This window comes from Mesocricetus auratus, unplaced genomic scaffold (assembly GCF_017639785.1).
Source record: "Mesocricetus auratus isolate SY011 unplaced genomic scaffold, BCM_Maur_2.0 Super-Scaffold_100048, whole genome shotgun sequence".
Classification (NCBI taxonomy): domain Eukaryota; kingdom Metazoa; phylum Chordata; class Mammalia; order Rodentia; family Cricetidae; genus Mesocricetus; species Mesocricetus auratus.
Genome location: NW_024429225.1, coordinates 2735351 through 2742505, shown reverse-complemented (window position 1 = coordinate 2742505; position 7155 = coordinate 2735351). Strand labels below are relative to the sequence as shown.

The window sequence follows — 7155 nt, the reverse complement described above, 5'->3', positions numbered from 1 at the left end:
AAATAAACTTCTCTACCAATTGCCCAGACGTCGTCGGCAGTGTCTTGTAGCAACAGAAAACGGGCTGAGACACCCGGCTCCTAACTACTTCCTTCCATCTGCCCTGTTTGCAATAAGGAACCGTTCTGTGGCACAATTCGACCCGCAACACCGGTTCCAAACAACCCTGTATCTTGGTGTGGATCTTGAGTGCAAACCCCTCCAGGCCAGCATTCCAGAAAGCAGCTGTGCACACGCATCTGCCAAGTCTAACCCCCCCCCTGCTCCCACCCAGAAAGGTGAGATGTGCCTTCTGGCTTGCAGGAGTGTAACCAGGAAGTCTTGCTCCCAATGCCACCTGGGAGTTAAGGGCAAAGCAGCAGAGGAAGGTGTCCTCCGTCATGGGCTTTCATAATGTCAAAGCCCATTGTTGAGCGAAAAAAGGAGGAAACAACTTGACAGCAGAGACCCAGTGAAGCCAGAGGTTGCCAGGCATGAGAGCAGAGGGGGAGGTGACAGGCGGGCAGGACCAGAGCTGGTAGGGTTTATCTGACCTTCTCCATGTCAACCACCCGGCACTCTGTTCATTAGCAGCTTGGAGGATGCAAGTTAGGCCAGGGGCGGAGCCTAGATGCTTTGTTAGCGGGCGTGGGAATGAGGAGAAAGGGTGCTTAGGAGTTTGGCATTGAGCCTGGGTGTGTGGGAAGCATGGGATAGCTCAGTAAAGTCACTGTGGCCCTCATCCAGTTTGCCTTACAACTTATGACGTCTCTCGGGCAGACTCATCTTTGTACCGGTGTTGCAACGAGCAGGAAAGGGTGTACTAGAACAAGAGCAGACTTGGGAGACAGCCAGATCTGAATTTCAACTCTAAATCCTGGGCCCTTTTGGCCATAGGCAAATCATTTTATACTTTGGGCCCCAAGTTCCCAAACCTGTAAAGTGGGAAGAAGAGAAATACCCATCCCGTGTGCGGACGGGAAGGCTAGACGAGCTTCGAGCGGGACGGCACGTAGCTGGTGATGAGTGACTGGTACCTGCTAATTGTGGTGAGAGAGTCTTGCACCAACCAAACGACGGCATCATCTGAACCGTATGTAAGAGGTCAAGCCAAGCGTTGGCACCCTGGGACTTCTCCTTAATTCGTGGGTTTAAATGCACATGTAGGACCACAGGATTTGCGGCTGGTTAGAAGTCGTGTCCAAGTGTCGTTTGTTTTCTCTGTGGTGGAAATGGGTGGCGGTGGGGTCAGGATTGTGCTGGAAAGCTTGCCCTTAGTTATTACTGAAGGAGCAGCTAGCTGTCCAACAAGTGTCCTGGCATTTGACCTCTGCTCTGTTTTCAAAAGTGGGTGGAAAGGTAACAAAAATGGAAAGTCTGTGCCTGGCATTTCCCGTGTGCCAAGACCCGTTCATAGTGTTCACGCATGTATTAGCAACTTGTCTCTTCGCTGTGACAAAATACCCGAGGAAGCAGCCTGGTTTTGGAGTTTCCGAGCATTCACACCATGGTTCCTCAGCCCCACTCTAGTGATATGGCAGACTCATGGCAGACGAGAAGCAGAGAGAGGAAGAGCCAGGAGGACAGCTGTCCCCAAAGCCACCCCCTCACACACACGCCAGTGACTGCTGGTGTCACCAGGTGGAGCCAAGGGTCCAACACATGAGCGTGTAGGAGACATTTCATACTCAATGCCTAACAGTGCGTATCATCTCACAGCAAACTTGTGCGAGAGCGTTACAGTGAAGACTTCATTTTTGCAGGCTAAGGCACAAGCGTGTAAGAGGTGAGGTCGGCTTCCAAAGCGCACGCTCATCGCCACTTTACTGGCATGATGGTCCCTGTATGCTGTGGCTCTAACCACAGTCGTGTGTGTGCAGGTACATGTATGTGCACATGTGTGTTCATGCACTGATGTGTGAGAGCTCCCAGGCCTTACTTTCCAGGCCAGCCGTTACTGGAAGGGTGAATCGTGTCGTCTCTTCTCTCCTTTTTACTTTCGCAGAACTTAGCATCCACTGAAGCGTATAGAAACATTACAGGAGACTGATACTGAGGGGAGTCAGAAACACTTTGAGGCCGGTCTGCTCTCACGAAATATTACGTGTTCCAGAACACTGTAAATGACAGTAATGTGACTCCCCTCCCGTGTCATGGCCACCAGCTCAAATACCCCTTCTTTACCCATGTTACAATGGAACAGCAATTCTGTGGGTTGTTATAGAGCCATTAAAAGTGGCAGCTGGGGCTGGAGAAATAGCTTGGCAGTTAAGAATGCCTGCTGTTCTTGCAGAGGACCGGAGTTCAGATCCCAGCGCCCACAAATGCCTGTAACTCCAGCTCTCAAAGGATTCGGTCTTCTCTAGACTCTGCGGTCACCAGCACAAAGACACGTGTGCATTCACTCATTCACTCATTCATTCATTCACTTTTAAAAATCTGTCTAGCTGGGCGTTGGTGGCGCATGCCTTTAATCCCAGCACTCGAGAGGCAGAGGCAGGAGGATCTCTGTGAGTTCGAGGCCAGCCTCGTCTACAAATCGAGTTCCAGGCCAGCCTCCAAAACAATACAGAGAAACCCTGTCTCGAAAAACCAAAAACAACAACAACAACAAAAAATCTGTCTAAAGGTGGATATTTAAAAATTGAGTATAAAATTTAGACAATACTTCAATGTAATATTGAATGAAACTGCACACTCCATGTGTGTATATATAAAATAAGCATGCATGAAAACAAGGCCTAGAGGAGCAAGAGAAAGGGAAATTGCCAAAATTGTAAAACTCCCTTAGACTGACTCTATTGATGAATCAAAGGGCTTAGAGAACTGGATTAACTCATACTCAAACACAGCCTTCCACAGGGAGTGGGAACCACCAGCCAAAGCTAAATCTCCCAGGAGACACATAATGTAGGAAGGAAAGGATCAATAAAAACGATTCGAGAACATTCAGCCCAAGAGAAACTTTTATTCATTTTTAACCCATTGTTAAAGTTAGAACAAGACAGGCTCATTGTTCCCTGGTTGTTAAAAGTCCAATTCACTCACTGTCTGGATTCCAGTTGTCAAAGTCCCTAGAACAAGGTATGTTTTCTGAGTTCCTTTAAAGGTTCTGATATAGGGACTAGGAGATGGTTCTGATGAGAAAAAAATCTGCTCTACAAGCATGAGGAGCAAGTTCAGATCCCTCACACATAATAAGAAGCTGGGGTGTGGTGGCTGGTCTATAACCCTAGTCTGGGGCCGGGATGAGACTTCCATATGCAGACAAGTGGTTCCCAAAACCTACTTGACAGTCAGCCTAGACAACCTAGGAGCTCCAAGTTCATTGAGAGACCCTGTCACAAAGCATAAGGTGGTGAATGACTAAGAAAGACACCCAATGTCAATCTCTGGTCTCTAAAAGAGCACACATCTATGTGTATACACACTGCACACACACATACACAGACAAAGAGCCAGCACACACACACACACACACACACACACACACACACACACACACACACACACACACACACACGTCTGACTCGTAGGAAGCCCCTTAGGAAACCAGGGCAGATGATGTGTTAAAAGAGAGTGAAAGAACAAAGCTAACCTGTTGAAATCCCAAGATAATCCCACTGTTTTATAATAGCTTTCTTCCAAATAAAAGGATTCCAGAAGATTTTAGCAAAGAAGTAGGTCCCAGTAGAGAAGAATAATTGATGCTTAGAAGAAATGTGATGATGTTTACAGAGACCTGGTCATGAGTTGACAGTTGTTGCTCAAAGTGTGGCCTTCTGGTCTAAGCTGTACTGTCACCATGCAGAGAGGCCACACACCCTGGGAGTGGATTGTTCTTGTCTGTCCACTTGTCTCAGGTCTTAACAGTGTCTGGAACACATAATTCCTATATGAATCAATTTCCTGAGCCCAATCAAATATCACTGAATTAAAGCCTCCAGAGGCCGCTGCCAAGAATGAGCATTTTTAACAGGGTCTCCTGTTGTTTCTAAGGTGAGGTGATGAAAACCAGTGACCCCCCATGCACTGCGCCGCGGGAGCTGGCCAGTGCTTGGCCACCACTAGCTGCGTGGTTCCTCTGAATTCATCCACAAGCCTAGACAGAGAAGAGCCACCTCACCCAGGCCTCTGCACAATGGCGATGGCGACTGTCTCCTGGTGTACTGATCCCCGCTTTGCAGGTAGAGAAGCTCGGACAAACGCAGGTAGAATGGTTAACGAAGAACCCACACCTTTGCCTCTAGCTCTCTGAGCAGAAGGCACCACATTCTCCCCTCACAGTATTATTTCCAACACTTTAAATGGTGTCAGATCACTTTTCTGTAATCACTCCATTCTCTTTTATGAGGCTTGATGTCTAATTGGAGGTTCCAATAAGACATTTTATGTGTTTAATGTACTTTGGTATAATAACCAGCGACTGTAATGAAAGTCAGAAGGCCAGCTGCCTTTTAATGAAGCCGTGTGATGTGGGGGCTGGGGAGCAGGTTTTTCAGAGAGATATCATAAGCCTATACTGCAGTAGACACAAAACTACTTAAGGAAGAATGAAGGGTTCTGGGCTCTTCTGAACATCAGGTACTGTCGTCCGTACATGTCCAATCCCTACAGACATTGAACTTGTGGGCTGTTCAGTTCAGTGCTGGGAAATGCTTAGATAATATCTCCCTCCCACTGGCCACTCTGGGGACCCTGGGGATGGGGCTCACACTCTCTGGTGCTCCCACCTGGGTCCTCAGCCTGGATTACAATGCTACAAATTACCACTAGCCCACTGGCACAGTTTCCAAGCCCTCTAATAACACCTTCTCCCCTCTTGTCTACAAAACACACACTCACATCTTCTTAATGATTGCTCAAGGAATTTTTCTGCTTGACACTGAAAGGAAAATGAGATTAACAGAAAGAGCAAGAAACAAGGGAATGAAACATGACAGGAAACCATCGCTGTGTAGAGCTACATCCAAGCGATTTCCCCAGGACATTTTAGTGTATATTGCTGGTTAGGCATTCCTTGCTTTCGCAGCCCTCTTGGGAACATTCTGTAATTTCAGACAAGCACTCTCACTACAGAGATATGTTAAACTTAATATACTTGAAATCCTGTGTAGTACATGTCTTAAGCATTAAGTTCTTGACCTGTACAGAGCAATGGGCAGTCTGTAAGTGACTTCACTCACAACCAAGGACCCTTTGCTCTTCCTGAGGTGGAAGTGTGAAGTGTGGATGATCTTTGCTCCCCATCTAGGCGACTCAGCCTGACAGTCCCTGCCTTTTATTAAGACGGGAAGGGTACCAGTTATCCTCTATGCTCTTTTTCCGAGACATATCCACCAGCGGTTTTCAAATACGACCTCATGAGACACAGCTGCGGTGTCCTTAACAGTCTGGATTCCTGGTCTGCAATCCTACAAACTGATTCAGCTGAACTCAGGAGCCCCAGCTGTGACTGCAGCTGAAGCCACTTCCTCCCCCTACTGATCCTGAGAACCACTCTGAGAAACTGAGCTCTGGTCCTTACCTGGAAGAGCACACACAATCTGTGTCCCGTCTGCATTGTCCCTCCAGCCCATCCCTTGGACTGCTGCCCCTGTCCAGGCTCACTTGAGTTCTCTGGGGTCAAGGTGTGGCCTTTCAGATGAAAGAGTGTACAAAGCCTCCCTCCCGTGGCTAATGTGAGCACTGATGTGTTCCTTCGCCTCTTCGAGAAGGCTACAATTGTTTGTAAATGCATTGTTTAATTTGTTAGCAACATTGACTTATGGTTTGGGGTTCCATTTCTTCTTAATCTGTTTTGCTGGCGGTCCCCACATTTGGATAGGTACCATAATCATCTGCAGAGCTTGCCAAACATGATGTTGAAGCTTACCCCAGACCAACTCAGCCCAGATCCCTGAAGTCTGTGCCAGGGGGCCTGCCGCTCTACAGTGGATTCAGAAGCCAACAAACACTGAGCATCATTTTGTAAGCCAGTTGTTCTCAAACATCGAGATGTGTCTAGGTCTCCTAGGGACTGATTCCACTGTGACACTGAGTTCCACACCCAGAAATCCCACTTGGTAGATCTGGGAGCTGAGTGTTAGAATTCCTACCGAGACCACAGCTAAGAATGTTGCTTCTAGACTAGGGTCCACATGTGAAGAACCACTAACTAAGCCAATATCTGGGCACAAGTCTTACTTATAGCCATGTAGCACCCATCACACCAAGCATCTAGTGTCCTTTCAAACACCCCCCCTTAACTGTTTGTTTTAATGTTTTTAATTGAGATAGAATTACATTGTTTCCTCCTACAGCCCTTTCCCCTCAAGCCCCTCCCAGCTTCCCTCCCTTGAACCCCTCCAAGGTTCCCTTACTCTCAAGTTGATAACCTCTCAAACTTATTGTTTTAAGATTTATTTTTTATTTTTACTTATGTGGATATGTGCAAGTCTATGTGTGTCTATTCCATACGTGTACAGGTATCCACAAAGTCCAGAAGAGGGCATCAGTTTCCCCTGACCTGCAGTTGGAGGCAGTTGTGAACTGTCTGATCCAAGATTAACGCCAGAGAGGGCTTTTTAGTCACAGGTCACCAGCAGAGGGACAGAAGTGGTGACCAGAGGCCACCTCTGCTGCTTCTTTGTACTCTCTCGTCATCATTCAGAGGTATAGGCATTGTGGAGTAGCCGCCACATGGTTTTAAGCCAATAGGAAGTCTTTATTAGCCAACCACTTCATTAGCTAACGACTACACTGTATACTCAGGATTGCAGTGTAGCCTTGAGCCTTTCTTAGGGTGAGCTTTTAAGCAAAAACGCAAATCCTGTGTTGACATTCTTCAGTTAACAAGAACAGTTAGCCAGAAGAGGAACTACAAAAGCGAAAAAGCAAGGTTAGTAAATTTTGAGACTTTCCCAGAACTGTGGACTTCCATAGATAGGTCTTGGTTTCCATTTTGGCAGGTGGTGCTGTCTACATGCTGAGTTATGGCCTGAATGGTGCTTCCATCATGGAGTCAGCTGTGCTAAGGTCTGGGGCCTGTTATAATAGAGTTGCCCTGTAGCCTTACAATGGCATTGGCACTAACATTAATGAAAGCGTAACACTGCCCCTCACCTTCTGCTTATCATTCTACATGGGCCCATCCAGGCCCAGCCTGTTAGGCCCTTCTTGTTCCTACCTTTTTCT

The 7155-nt window shown here is 47.2% G+C and overlaps 1 long non-coding RNA gene across 1 annotated transcript; it reads left to right on the top strand.

Moving 5' to 3' along the window:
* The first annotated feature begins 479 nt into the window (after nucleotides 1–479).
* Nucleotides 480–5711, top strand: LOC121136124. The gene is made up of 3 exons (XR_005873252.1): nucleotides 480–1072; nucleotides 3979–4166; nucleotides 5310–5711. It is a non-coding gene; the product is annotated as an uncharacterized LOC121136124 (long non-coding RNA).
* Nucleotides 5712–7155: the final 1444 nt, after the last annotated feature.